Below are 15,791 nucleotides of genomic sequence, written 5' to 3'. Positions count from 1 at the left end.
AAGACAAAGAGATATAAAGAACAATGTGTTTGTGTTTGCGTAAGAGGAAGACAGCATAAGAACTAATTTAGCATTGCTTTCTCAGTGCTGTCATCTGTCCAGAATGTCACCGCCAAAACTCAGAAGGCATTTTCATGTAGTATACTCTCTTATTCTTTTGCTTCTCAATGCCATCTTGGTTAATGTGTACTGTTAATTCTACCTTTTAAATATTTGTCAAAACTATCCTCTTCTTCACATAGCCAAAGCTTCATTCAGCTAAAGTATCCCTAAAACAATTAACACAAATCCCCAAGTTCATGTATTCATAACCACTTGGTTAATCTTTTTCTAATCATCCACATTGTACATAATAATGTTTTCTTTTAAACATCACTAAATCATTCCCATATTTTAAGCATCACTAAAGAAGATTGGACCACTGAACCATCATCACTTGTCAGGATCTAAAGAGAAGTCTGGTGTAGTGGGGGACCCTAGACAAAACTTGGCTCAGAAAAACTCACTAGCAATGTAGTTGGTAGCTTTTGAACAACATATGACATTCTCATAGTAACACCATGCCAACATTAATTTGACTGTTCTTGATAATTTTTTTATGTCCATGTGAGGAGTTAACATTAGGCAAGTTGTTTGATGAATAAAAGGGAATTTCTTCTGTGACTCTATAACTACTTCAAAATCCAACACAGATAAAATAGACAAAGGCTGAAAACTTCTGTGAAAGAAGCCCGAATTATAACCATGGAATATAAATTTTTAATTCCTTTGGTCAAATTTACTTTTTCATGCTGACTTTACCTTCCATACCTTTCCACCTCATCTCCCTTTCATACCATATTCTCTGACCACATGATGTTTATATTCTAGATCATTCCTTCAGAAACCTATGCACTTATGTGAAGAGAGGTTTCTGAGATAGTAACAATGCTATGTCTTCAAACTCAAAAGGGAGCTTTATTAACTTAGTCTTCGTAAGTTTCCCCTAGTGAAATCTGTAGTATGCCATATATGGATTTTAGCATTTTTAAAAGATTTATTCATAATTAATTTATGCTTGTGTATTCTACTATAAATGACACTTTTAATTTTGAATATATTACTAATAGTATACTGAAAAACATAAATTTTTGCATCTCCCTCATTTACCATCAGGCCTTGATAAACTTCTTTCTAGCTTCCACTTTTGCAGAGTATGAAGGCTTTTTTTATTAGACAATTACGCTCTCACTAAATACAAGCAATTTTCTTACTTTCTCATTGGCAGAAAGTAATGACATTTCTTTCTTTTTCAGTCTTACTGCATGGGCAGGTAGCACCACTGAAAAGCTGAGTAAATACTGTAACAGCGTCTGTCTTATCTTTTGCCTGGCCTTAGGAAACAAGCATGCAGGATTTGGCAATTAAATGAAAACTTGTAACTTTTGGGAACTATGATTTTAATTTGCCCAGAAAATGTTTCTGAAAGTTTTAAAGTAAAAATAAGCTATCAATCCTTTCACAATAAAAACTGTGAAAACAAATAGCTATAGAAGGATCTTATCTAAATGTGATGAAAGCTATTTATGACAAACCTCCAGGTAACATCATATTAAATGAGAAAAAATGAAAACATTCCCTCTAAAATTAGGAATAACACAAGGATGTCCACTATCACAACTCCTGTTCAACACAGTATTGTAAACATTAGCAAGAACAATTAGTCAAGAAAAATAGATTATATATATATATATATTGTATATATGATATATAAATATAATATAAACATATAATGTATGATATATAAATATATATAATATGTATATGAAAAGAAGTCATCAGATTGTTATTTTTTCAATACATTAAAGATAAATCCACCAAAAGACTCTTAGAATTAATAACCAAATTCAGTAAGGTAGCAGAAAGCAAAATGAACTCACAAAAATCAACATCGTTTCTGTACACTACTGATGAGTCCATTGAGAAAAAGGTTAGGGAAAAAACCATTCACAGTAGTGCCAACAAAAATTAAATACTTAGCAATTAAATTAATTGAAGAAATGAAAGACCTCTACAATGAAAACTCTGAAAAGTGAAACTGAAGAGAACATCAAAAAATGCAAAGATGGGGCTGGGAGATAGCTGAGCTGCATAAGGGCCTGCGTCACAAAGGCAAGATCATGAGTTCAATGCCTGGTACTGTAAAGAAAGAAAAAAGAAAAAGCAAAGAAATCCACTGTTCTTGGATAGGAAGAATCAATGTAGTCAAAATGGCCATACTATCAAAATTTATATAGAGTTTTAATATAATCACAATCAAAATACCAACATTTTTTCACATAAGTAAAAAAAAGCAATTCTAAAAATTATATGGAACCAGAAGAGATCAAGAATATCAAAAGCACCCTAGACAAAAAGAGCAAAACAAGAGGTATCATAAATACTAGACTTGAAATTATTTTACAAAGTTACTGTGATTTAAAAAACAAAACAAAACAAAAAACAGCATGGTTTTGGCATCAAAACAGATGTGACTTTCGATAGAACAGAATAAAGAACTCATAAACCACTCCTAAGTACATTCAACTATTTGATCTTTGATGAAAGGGCAAAAACACACACTGAGGAAAGACAACTCCTTTAATAAATGGTGTTGAGAAAACTGGCTATTCACAAGCAGAGAACTGAATCTAGACCTATATCTCTCACTATGCACTGAACTAAAACCAAAATAGGTCAAAGAAGTAAATATTAAACAAGAAATACTTAATTTACTAAAAGACAAGGTAGGTAAAATTTTTCAAATCATATGATATAAAGGCCAATGAGATAGCTTAGTGGACAAAGCACATGCTTAGGCAAGAGCAGGGACCGGGGTTCAATCCCCTGCACCACATGCCACAATGCTCTCCTTCCCGGGTGTGCTGAGCCTGCCACTGAATCAGGGTGTGGTAGCGCACACCTGTAATCCCAGTGCTAAGGAGGTTGAAAACAGGAGGATCACTATAAGTCTGAGCTGCATAGTGAGACCCTGTACCAAATACATTAAAAAAAAAATAAAGCATAAGTAACAACTTTTTGAATTGAACCCCAGTAGCACAGGAAAGAGTTCTGGGAATCAATAAATGGGATTTTTAAAAATTAAAAAGCCAGCTTCTGCAAAGCAAAAGAAACAACCAGTAAGAAGCCCACCTAGAAAATGGGATAAATTTTACTTGTGATTTCTCAGAGATAAGACTCACCTCCAGAATATATAAAGACCTCAAAATGTTAGACCCTAACATAAAAGATCCAATCAAAAAAATGGGCAAATGAAGTCAGTAGACACTTCTGCAGGGACGTCCAAGTGGGCAACAACCACATAAAGAAATACTTGACATCACTGACCATACAAATTACAGAGAAATACAAATTAAAACAACACTGACATTCCATCTTAACATATAAATAATGATCATCATCAAGATATCAAATAATAATAACAAATGCTGGAGAGGCAGTAGGGGAAGAGGTCCTTCTACACTGTTGGTGGAATTGTAAAGTAGTACAGCACTATGGAAATCAGTACGGAGATTTCTCAACAAAACAAAACAACCCTTAAAATTAGAATTTCCACTTGACAGAGTTACTGCCCTTCTAAGTATCTTCCCCAGAGTCATGGACATCCTACTACTGTGACACATGCATACCCATATTCATAGCAGCACAACTGATAATATCTAAATCTTGGAAACAGCCCATATATCCATCAATAGAGGAATAGATAAAAAATGTTGCACCTATGCATCATGGAGTATTACTTTACCATAAAGAAAGATAAACCAGTATTTTGTAAGAAAATGAATGCATGTGGAGACTATAAATTTAAGTGAAATGTGTCAGATACATAACCTTAAATATAACATTGTTTTTCTTATATGAGAAACTTAGGGTAACAATAAAAAGCAAAATTAAAGGTAGATAATATGAAGTAGGGAAGGGGAGTGAGAGATGGAGGGAACCAGAAGAGAGGAAGTTTTAAGGGATGAGCAAAAGGAATAGAGATGCTTTGTACCTACCTACCCCACATAAGGACCGTAAACACTAGGTATTGCTATGTACTATAAACCTGTACATAGGAAGGATCAGAGGATGGGTGGAGGGGTTGAAAAGGAAGGTGAAGTGGGTGAAGAAAGGAACTGAGATGTGCTGTGTCGTGTATCAACTTCTCACAGGAATGTAACCGTTAGGTGCTGCAGGGGAACTTTCTTCACATATTGATAAGCCCTGCATAAGCTCCTACCCAGCCAGGACTCTGACCTAGCCTCCTATGATTGTCAGTAACTTCCCGATTTTGCTGCACTAGTCTGTTTCTTTACGAAGCTACTTTTCTATCTACTCTGCCTGGATTGCTTCTTACCCAGATAGATCTCCACCTTTCCCCCTCCTATTAGTTCTCTGTTTCTGCAGCCCCTCTCTGAGTAGCATCCTTATCTGCTGACTTTACTAGGTCTTTGCTTAACAGTTTACATCTGTCTATTCTTTTTCTTTTTGAGACAGGAACTTTATGCAGTATAGACTAACCTTGAAATCACACTGACCTTCCTGCCTCAGCATCCAAGTGCTGGGATGACACTCATGTACCATCATGCCCGGCTTCTCATCTGACTGTCCACTGCATACCTATCTGTTTGTTTTTACTTTCTTTCACTTTAACATAACTAAATGACATTGTGAGTCTCTTCTGTTTCCATACTACTTCATTCTCAAGACCTAGAATACAGCCTGACCTGTTGTGGACACTCAATGAATATATGGTAGGTAAAGGGACACGTACACAAGCAGCAGTCACGGCCTCATCTCCATGTGGACGCAGGGTGAGGGAGGTTAGTACTACATCTGTCTTCTCAGCTGTACCTGCTCAATTTCATGTCACTCAATGTCTTTTTTCTCACAGAAAGGGTCTAATCCTGCTGATAAAGAAGATGCTGAAATGAAGTTGACAGCACCAGAGGAGTAAGCTGAGAGGACTTCGTCAGCTGCAGCAAAAGCGTTGTTTAGCATTCTTGGTACAGACTATTTGAAGAAGCTGATATTCTTTGTAATAGGATTAGCATACATAAGGTTCATGAGAAGAGCTCTGTTTTTTAAATTCAGATATGCTAGGCTTATAGACTACTTCAGTAAATATCTCTGCAAGGGTCAATGTAACATGATATGTAGTATATTAAACCATGCAATTCACTGTTACAAATAGTGTGCTTCTTCGAAGGCTTTTCAGGAGCAGTGCACCAAGTGGTCTGCTCCCTTGATTAGTCTGTAAACATTTATTTTAAAAATACCCTTACTTTTAGCTCATTGAATACTTTTTCAATAATTTATGTTTTAAATAACTTTACACTGAGAAATTTGTTTTAGTATAAAATGAACTAAAATAGTAATTCACTCTATTTTATAGCAACCTATCAAACCTCAAATTAATATTCTAATGTAGTATTTTCTTTTCAATTCATTGCAAGATAATTTAATTTTTTCTTCAGCATTTGATTTAGTTCATGATTTTCCGGATCAGACTAGCCCATACAGTTGGCAGCATGTGCTAGATCACAGTTACCAGGCTGGGCTAATCTCCACTGTCGCAATTTGATGACAGTGTCATTCTACATAGCATAATAAGCATTTGCACTTATTCTCTGGTGGGAAGCAATCTGTTGCCATCTGCAGTTTGTTATCATATTCTCATTTTACTAATAACTTTTTTATATTTTATTGAGAAACAAATAGCAATGAGACAGTTTCACAACAGATTACTAGTACATTTTCAATAATTAATACATTGCATATTGTTGTCTTAGTGGTTATTTATTGTACAAGATGCAGACCTGATATCCTGTCGCTAATAACATTTTTACCCTCGTATGAGTAGTATTTTTTTTTACTATTTCTGTGGGGAAAACTGTCAATGTACTTGCAGAGCCACGTAGCATTGCATAAGGTCAGAAACATGATTAAACAGCTTTGGTCCCTGCTCGCAGCAATTATGAAGTAAATGGAGATAACTCCTGACATGTATAGCATAAAATTTGTGACAACCTTTTCCAAAAGGCAGCTTGTTACTCAGTTGCGTGAACCCCTTTCTCTTCCATATTATTTCTAAAGCAGCATTTTGCACACTACTGAACTGGTCTGTATTTGAATCTCTGGCACTAATGCTCTTTGTGTATAATTCACTTAAAACATACAGAGATGATTTTCTAAAAATGACAGGTATAAAGTCAAAATATTCCGCTCCTCTGATGATCTCTGAAACCACAGACATCAGCATTAAAAATGCCTTTTTTTATTGCTACCATGACTCAGGGAATTGTTTCTTTCAGAGAGAAAAGCATGGGTAAAAAGTACCAGCTCTGTAATTCAGAGACTGAGGTTTAAGCCAGGGAGCTTGGCTCTTAGGCTTAGTTCACTTGTATATCAGGGCTCTGCCCAAGGCAAAAGCTTCAGTTTCTTCATACATTAAAGATGATTAGACAGATGGATTTACAGGAGACAAGATAACATCATTTCTTCTTCCCCTCTTCTCTTGTTTCAGCCCATGCGCTGGTTCACATATTACAATTTTATTGGTTACATTTTAGTCTGAAATTTTTTCTAGTTCTTCAAGGAGATTTTTACCCACCTCTGCTTTATTTTGAGAAAGCACTTTTAAACAGATTTTTATTTTCCTGTTTATGTGTTAATCTTGGACACTTCCGGAAAATCAGTATATTCTTGTAAACTTGAATGAAAATAGGACACTTAATTCTATTTGTAATACGTGTCTTTTAAAATGTTCTGGACTTTTGCACAATTTGATGGTTTTTTTCCTGATGTGTATAACTTAAGGTTTTCTAAGAGTATCTTTGTACAATGAAATCGTTTTCTTCTAAATGTGCATAGATGTATAATTAAATATGTATACCTTATCAACGTGAACAGCTTCTCTACCCAAACCTCAGTTATCCAATGAAGAAAAGTGAAAGCTCTAAAATAATACTTGTATTGCAGTTTCTTTCTCAAGTTTCAGAAAAAGACCACAATAGTTTGGGAAAGAAGTCAGGACTCTTGTTGGTGTATATCAAGGAAGCCATCTCTAGGAGCACCAGTCCTCACGACGATGTTCTCTTCCCTACATCGTCCATGAAGCACGGTCATGTTTTCTAGGTGAGAACCCTGCCCCACTCTGCAAGCTTCCCGCAGAGGCCGACCTGGCAATCCTGCTGATGGCGGTCGGATGGTCGCACTGCAAGGAAATAGTTTTTCCGCAGTGACACTAACGTAACTACATCTTTCAAAACTTTTTTTTTAAATACACTTTTCTTTAATTTTGAAGAGTAAAAACAAGAGCAAGAAAAAAACAAAGACAAAAACAAGGTAATATATAACAGTACATATGTTACAGATTTTCGAAACAAGAACAGCTGATTAAAGGCCGGCCTGATAGCACAGCAGACTAAAAAGCACCTGCGTCGGCAGAGCTCAGCTGCTGGGGTCCTACCCCATGTGCGTGCCGGCCCGGCCCGCGGGGCGTGATGCTGAGATGGTTGACTGAGACTGGGCATGGTCATGGTGGTGGTGGCGAGGGCCTGTAAGCTCAGCGCCCGGGAGGCTGAAAACAGGAGGATCACTGTGAATCGGATTTGCATAGTTAGACCCTGTACACCCTGTAGACCCTGTCCTAAATTCATAAAAAAGAAAGAATAGCTGATTAACACTGATTGCAATATTATCTATTTTTATCTTCAAATCTGTTGCTCATATTAACAGATTATAATTACACAAGATGGGACATTTGATTCAATATTACCACATGCTTTCAAGAAATCTTAAATTTTTGTTCTTGTCTCATTTTCTATTACCTTTTTAAAAAATTACTTTAAGGAGAGTATAGTAATAATATAGTAATAGTAATAACTGATATGATATTAGAAATGGTACACATTTAGAAGACCAAGATGACATGTATTCCAAGCATGGTTTTAGTATTATACATTGCTGTCCTCAATGTAGTTGCTTAGTTCACAGATATCAACATATACTGTTAGTCAGGGTGAGAATTCTATCCATTAACTGCTATTTTCAAAAACCTGATGGAAATTCTCAGGACTACTGCCTTATCCATGTTGTATATACACATGTATGGATTTGCCCCTACCTTATTTCATAACTTTTCTCCTTTACCTCTCTTTGTTGTTAAATCCTTAAGTCCTGTTTCTTTCCATTTAAATGAGTCTGTTGTACCTTTCAGTTTTTAGTTCTTCTTTTGAGTTCTTGCACCAGGGAGACAATATGATATTTACCCATGTGGGTCTAGTTTATTTCACTTATGAGTATAGCCTCAAGTTGTATCCACTTACCTACAAAGGCTTTGAGTTTGTTTTTCTTTGTTGCTTAGTAATACTCCATTGTATAAAAATACCACATCTTTTTCATCCATTCCTCAGGTGACAGGCATTTAAAAAAAGACAACCAAAATGCCCATCTATCAAAACTTTGGAAATATCATTTCAAAATTTTAAAAAATCTATTTTTACTCCACAAATGCTTATGAAATAAACAGTGATCATTAATCCTCTGTTCACTTCATAAGACTTGCTAGTCATAAAGTAGCTTCGCCAGCACATATACTGGAATTGGAACAATAAAGAGATTAGCGTGGCCCCATTGCAAGGATGACACTCAAATCTGAAATGCTCCATATTTTTAAGAAAAGTATAGTCATACTTTACTATAATTGGTATTAACATTAAGATTCTATTCATTGAACGGAGGAAGTTTTTTTTTTTTAATGTATTTAGTGCAGGGTCTACAGGGTCTCACTACACAAATTGGACTCATAGTGATCCTCCTGTTTTCAGCCTCCCAAGCACTGGGATTATAGGTACGCACCACCACACTGTCTCAGTTGCCATCTCAGTTGCCATCTTAGCATGCCCCCAGGGGCAAGACCAGCACAACTTGCTGGGGACTGAACGCTAGTCCCTGTGACTGCCTAAGCAGGTATTTTAATCCACTGAGCTATCTGCCTGGCCCAAAAAGTCTTGAAATATAGTTTGACTCCAATAATTTCTAAAGGTCACAATCAGTTGGAGAATAAAATTTTATTTTCAGTCAGTCAATCACTTATTAAGCACATGCCCATAAGATGCAAAATAATAAACTATAAGATTCTTACAGTGGTACTGAGTCTCGGCCAGCCAATATTAATAAAACATAGACAACATATTTATTTAAAAGAAAACACATAGCCAGCTATGAGGCTATTACTTAGATTCAAATAGGCATCTGTTTTTATGTTATTTTGAATTAATTTAACCTGAACTAGTAAAGTTTTTGCTAAGGAAGTACATTGCCTCTTACATCTCTCAAAAGAGTACCATTTTAAAATCATTTTTATAGGTATAGCCTTCATATTTAATGAATATTTCATGAGTAAAAATAAGGTGGATCTTAAGAAACAACTAGATTTCAATAACTTAAGTGGAAAAAAAGGTACCCTAGAATGTGGAGGAACGGTTTAGACAATGGACTTTCTTTAGGATAGACAGTAGAGGAAACAGACTATCCTCAGGTAACCCTGCTCCTGATCTCAAATTGCAATAAAAAGGAAAACCATTTGGACTATATAGCATGAATATGTATGACCCTTCCGGACTCCTACCTTGCAATTTAGACCCAAAGTGAGCGAATTAGGTGGTAGGGCTTTTGCCAGGTTATGCCCTCCTAAGGATGGGCCCTCATTGTCTAATCCTTCATCATTGGGATTAGGATCCCTCCAAATGCTCTATGATGGAGTTTCCCAACTGTCTACTATGTAGACATATATAAAAAGAACTGAAGAAAATATAATTTAAAAAACTGAATGCTGTGTCTGCACTCTTGGGCAACCTCATTGATAATACTTTAATGTGCAGTACGTCAAATGAAAGTTAGTTGCGTGTCAACCCAATGGGAATATTTCATAGAGCCCTGAGAATTTTAGGTGACACCGTGAGTGCCCACTTATGTGTCCAGCAGTGAGCACTGATGATTCAGTAATGCTTTTACTGGAGACATGTTTATCAGGTAGAATGAGCATAGTCTCTTTAATCTAGTTTAAATGACAGTCTGTTTACTGAGTAAAGGTTTTGTCATATTAAGTTGAAACAAATATAATCAAATTAATATGATGCTTTTCTCCCAGTGTCTTAGTGTTATTCCACGTCGACTTTCTCTGAAATTTGTATTGCCAAGAAGAATAGAGAACCCAGCCATCCAGTGATATTATGATAAATAAAATGTGATCTCTAGTGGTCTGGTAAGACGCATGCACTCTAAAATTACGGTTGCTTGGCTGTAATTCCACTTGATATGTTTTTTACCAGTATGATGTAGGAATCTTACTACATCTCTCTGGATGTTATTTTACTTACCATTAAAGTGTAAATCATATGAATACATACACACCGCTAAAGATTTCAATAGGAGCTGATTGAATAACTACATCTGAGGCAAGTGCTTGATGTGGAGGGAGTACTCAGTGAATGTCAGCTGTCATTTTAAAATTCAAATTCTTAATAGACCAGGGTACAAGAAGAGCAAGAGCTTGAAGCAATTTCTCAAACTGCACCTGTGTATAGCTCCTATGGCAGTTATGACTAAGGACAGTGCCTCTTCTCTGACCCTTAGACGAATACAGTTGCTGGAACCAGCTCATCAAAGGGATTGACTTTAAAAATTTTCAGGTTGTGATTAAAGAAACTTTCACAAACTGTGTGACCCTGAAACACCTTGCTAAGATAGTGAAATTCCTTTAGAAGAAACAAATGCCAATGACCCATAGACTTGTTGGTTTTATGAAATCAGTATTTAAATATGATCTTCCTTAAAACATAATACTTGTTATGTACATTTTTTGATGTAAATAAAAAACAAAGCAATGATACAAAATTCAAAAACAAGATTGTATTGTTATCTATAATGTAGGTGCTCATATTATAAGATATAGGCATGAAAAAATGATCAGACAATATAGACACACATTTTTCTTTTCAATGAACTAATAGCAATTAGTAATATAACTCTCTTAATTGATATATGTATATATTTCCTTTTCTCTTCCTTATTTTCTCCATTCTCCTATCCCATTTTCTTTTTCCTTTTGAATAGTTTCTTGCCATTTAAAAATATCTACTCTACATGTTGGATCTTACTCTTTCAGCTTCTTACAGTAGGGAGGCAATACAATATTTACAAGTGCAAGTCTGACTTATTTCATTTATGTCTATGGTCTCAAATTGCATCCATCTCCCTATAAATGTCTCAAGTTTATCCTTCTTTACACCTAAGTAGTACTCCTTTATACAAAAGTACTACATTTAATTAATCCATTCCTTGGTTGATGGGCATTTGATACCAAGTTATAGCTATGACAAATTTTGCTGCTATAAACATGAGTGCACATACACTGCTGTGGTATGATGTTTTTAATTCTTCTGAAAAAATACCTAGAAAAAGAAAAGCTAGGTTGAATGGGATTTCTAATCCTAGATTGTTGAGGAATCTCCACACAGATTTTCACAGTGGCTGCACCAGTCTGCATTCCCGCCAACAGTCGAGAAGTGGTCCTTTTTCCCTATAGAACCTCCAGCATCTGTTATTGGTTGATTTCTTAAAGACAGCCCTTCCTTCTGGGGTGAGGCGGGATTTCAGTGTTGTTTTAATTCGCAGCTCTCAAATGATCAGTGATGAACATGCTTTCTTATAGTTATCTTTTATCTGTATTCTTCATGTGAGAAGTGCATATTTATTTCAGACACCTATTTTTTGGATTGGGTATTTAAATGGGGGGGCTCTGATTTTTTTCAATTCTTTACATGTTCTAGATATAAATCATTTCTGTAAGGGACAGCAGGTAATTTTTTTTCCCACTGTCGGTTGTCTTTTCACTCTGTTTGGTGATTTCTTTTGAAGTGTAGAAGCTTTTTAATAAGATGAGATCCCAGTTGTTGATTCTTTGAAGTATTTCCCGTGTAGTTAAGGTTTTGTTTATGAAGTCTTTCTCTACTTCTATGTTTTCAAGATTTTTACCTACTTTCTCTTCCAGTAGATTGAGTATTTCTGTTTTAGTATTTAGAGCTTTGATCCATTTTGATTTTAGTTTAGTACATGGTGATAAGCGTAAGGCTTTGGCATGTGAAGAGCCAGGTTTTTTCTGCACTATTTATTAAACAGGCTGTCCTTCTTCCAGTGAAAATGTTTGGGCCCTTTGTCAAAGAGGAGGCAGCTGAGTGGGCTTGTAGTTCGGTCTGCATCTTCTAATCTGCTCCACTAGTCCTCAGGTCTTTTTTTTTTTTAAATTCCAGTACCATTATCATTTTTATCACAACAGTTCTTGAGCTTCTGTTGGAAGTCTTACAACTCACTTGGGTTTTGTACTTGAAGTGAAAAATAGCAATAAAATTTATTAACATCATCACAACTTTCATTTATTTTTTAAAAAATATTGTACTTTATTCTAATTATTTCTATGTTTGCAATGGATTTTTAAAAATTGTATGATAATCTTTGTAGTAGTGTTTATTATTCATAAAATGTTTTATTGGTTTGGGAGAGCATCATTTCATTCATAACATGAGACACAGAATTTTTTAGAAATAAGTCAAATTTATATTGGTGACATATAGCAAAATCAACATGGATGAGTTTGTTCTTCAATGGAGTCGTTACAGGAAATTTTAAGACAGTGATAATCACATAAAAACAAACAGCTAAAGCATTAAAATGAAATGTCTAAAATACATGTTAATGTATGCTTTAAATCACAATGGATTTGAAAATGTGGTAGAAATTTACTGGAAAATAATATCAATTTTATTCTTTTCAAGTTTTAGGCATGAGGAAAAAAAAATCTGACTTGGGGAGAAAAGACCATGAAAATTGGGTAAATTTCATCTGCACTTAGAAATTTATAGGTTATGCTTCCTACTTTGATCAAATGAGTGCGGGGCCACCTAGTCTGTCCTTGAGTTTGAGTCATAGGAGATTATACATGGGAGGAGAAGCTAGGAAAGCATTTGGATGCTTAGAGAGAAATACAAACATCCCACAAGACTTGCAGTTTTGAATTAACTTAATTTTATTTATTTATTTATTTATTTATTTATTTATTTATTTATTTTGGCAGAACTGGGGATTGAACTCAGGCCCTTGTGCTTGCCAGGCAAGCTCTTATTCTACTGAGCCATCTCCCCGGCCCTGCAGCTTTCAATTTAACTAGCACTTCTGGCACAGAGTACGTGGCTGCTGATCCAAATGAGCTTATTCTCAAATTATAATTCTGTAATCATAATTTATAAAATATAATGTTAGCTTATATTTCCACAGCTTAAAGCATTCTGGTGACATCTTATTACAAATAAAAAAAGAAAAACCTATAGAGGAAAGAATTACACAGAAAAATTCGTTAATGATTTTATAATTCTTTATAAGTGATGTAAAAAATACGATAATATGTGCTAGATAATACTGTATTTAAATATAGTGTTGGCATATCTTAACGTTCTATAATATCTAGTGCTGTTTAGCATCAATTATACATATATATTTATATGTATTACACTAACAAATATATATTACTGAGGTTATTTACCCTGATAAAGAACCATGAGAAAACAATTCTATTTAAGTTAACCACAAGTATGGGGATGGTGAGATAGCTCAGCAGTCTAAAGTGCCTGCTTAAGCAAGTCTAGGCAAAGCACAGGGACCTTAGCTCAATCCCTGGCACCACATGCAGCACCAGCCCCTCCCCCAGGGTGGGCTGAGTCAGCCACACACACACACACACACACACACAACAAAAAGTTAACAGCATGTATTTGTGAACTACAATATTAGACTGTGTGCATAAGATATTATTTTAAAAAGTTTTAAGGGAGAATGGCAGCCTAAATAATATTTGCAAGTCTCAGTTTTCCCTTCTGCAAAATGCAGTTAGCAAGGCTTACAGGCTGGCTTAGGTACAGTAAAATATAAAAGATGTAAGCTGCTATTACTGGCATTAAAACACAACTGTTTATTAGTGCAGAAATGAAAACAATATGTAAAAATTAAGATGTATTGACTCCCCCAAAAGATAAAATGCATTAGAAAAATGAACAGTTGCATCCGTAATTCTGCAGTGCCTGGGGAATAATTAGGCTTATTTTAGGCAGCAGTCAAGATCATGTCTTCAATTCTACTTTATAAATTTGAACATATTAATGTTATGTTAACTGGGAGGAAAATGAGATTTGTTCACCAGGAGTTAGCAGAAATTAATTACAGATGTGCTAATTTGAGTAAATTATCCTAAAGTTTACTATGAAGTTTATAATCATCAAGTATGCAACTTTCGCATGTAATTCTCTATGCTATGTCCAATGAAGGTTGTGCTTAAATAGAGCCTTGGTCTAGAGTATTAATTATAAGATGTGTATATCTTGATGTCAATCTCTTTTAACTATAGACAAAATAGCATCAACATAATTCCAAATTGAGAATGCTCCCCTCCTCATGAATTTTATGGTACTACTTTTTCAGCTTCTCCTGTCACACAGGAAACCTTTTGTACTAGTGAAAGGCGCGTCGGAAAGCTGAGCCATGAGCGCTGCTGGGGGAGACCCTTGGTGAGGGCTGCAGGCATCTCGCGGTAGTCGGAGTGGTAGTCGGAGTGGGGCTTACTCGCTGTGAATACTAATGTCTGCAGCACAACTGGTAATTTTGTATCAGGGCAAACTTTTCCAGAAAACTGCTTTATCCGTGGATTTATGGAATTTTAATTTGTGTTCTCAAAGAGAGGGGTTAACAGGAGAATAATGTTAAACCAAATCCAAACACTCTATTAAGATATAGAACTGATAAGAAAACTGCCTTCTTTTCTGAATAAGAAAACTATATTTTATGGAGCCACAGCCAAGTTTGTTCACTTTGAAAGAGTTCAAACCATTGAACTAACCCTAAAACTACCTAAAAATAAACTTTAAAGAATACAAACTGGAAAATAAATAATCACTATTTTGAGACTTGAAGTACCACAGTTTTTTCAAGTGTGATGGAAGGGATTAAAACAAAAAATATTTAGAGTAATTGAGTCAAAAATTAGGTGTGGCTCAGTAGAATAAGCACTTGCCTAGCAAGTGCAAGCTCCTGAGATCAATCCCTGGTACACACACACACACACACCAAAAAAAAAAATTGGTGTGATTTTTTTTTTTTTTTTTTTTTTTTAGAACTAGGGATTGAACTCAGGCAGGCCCTTGAGCTTGCCAGGAAAGTGCTTATTCTACTGAGCCATCCCCCCTGGCCCTTAGGTGTGATTTTTCTAAATCTCATGTTATACTGACATTATCAGGGGAACTAAACATGGTCTCTGATAAATGTATCAACTGCAACATTCAGGTCTAGGCAGAAGTGATTGTGTCCATGTATGTGTGTGTATTTGTATGACCCTAGTAAAACAATACTTATACTTGATAGACAAATTCTACTTCTCCCTACTTCATGTTTCATTTTTTTAATTTTTGAAAATATTAAAAGGGAACAAAAGTTAATAAGTGCCCATATTGCTATTACTAGCTGAGCACATTATCAAATTACTCACATATTCCCAAGGTGTAGATAAGGCATATTTTTAGTTTCAGTATACAGATATTACTTTAATTGGAAGACTTTAGGCGAAACACACTTTAAAATAATATTTGCTAGACTTGACAATAGTTTTTAGTCGATGATAGAATTAAGAGCTAAGCTGTAACTGCCTCATTATATATATTATA

General features: G+C 35.2%; 1 protein-coding gene and 1 pseudogene across 2 annotated transcripts in view; one reads left to right on the top strand and one right to left on the bottom strand.

Moving 5' to 3' along the window:
* Positions 1 to 15,791, bottom strand: part of Grid2 (glutamate ionotropic receptor delta type subunit 2) — a 1,592,033-nt gene that overhangs the window by 805,400 nt on the left and 770,842 nt on the right. The window lies entirely within an intron of this gene.
* LOC111812457 lies at positions 8,601 to 8,699 on the top strand (annotated as a pseudogene).

Source organism: Octodon degus, unplaced genomic scaffold (genome assembly GCF_000260255.1).
Source record: "Octodon degus isolate 3935 unplaced genomic scaffold, OctDeg1.0 scaffold00125, whole genome shotgun sequence".
Classification (NCBI taxonomy): domain Eukaryota; kingdom Metazoa; phylum Chordata; class Mammalia; order Rodentia; family Octodontidae; genus Octodon; species Octodon degus.
This window is presented reverse-complemented; position numbering and strand designations above follow the sequence as displayed.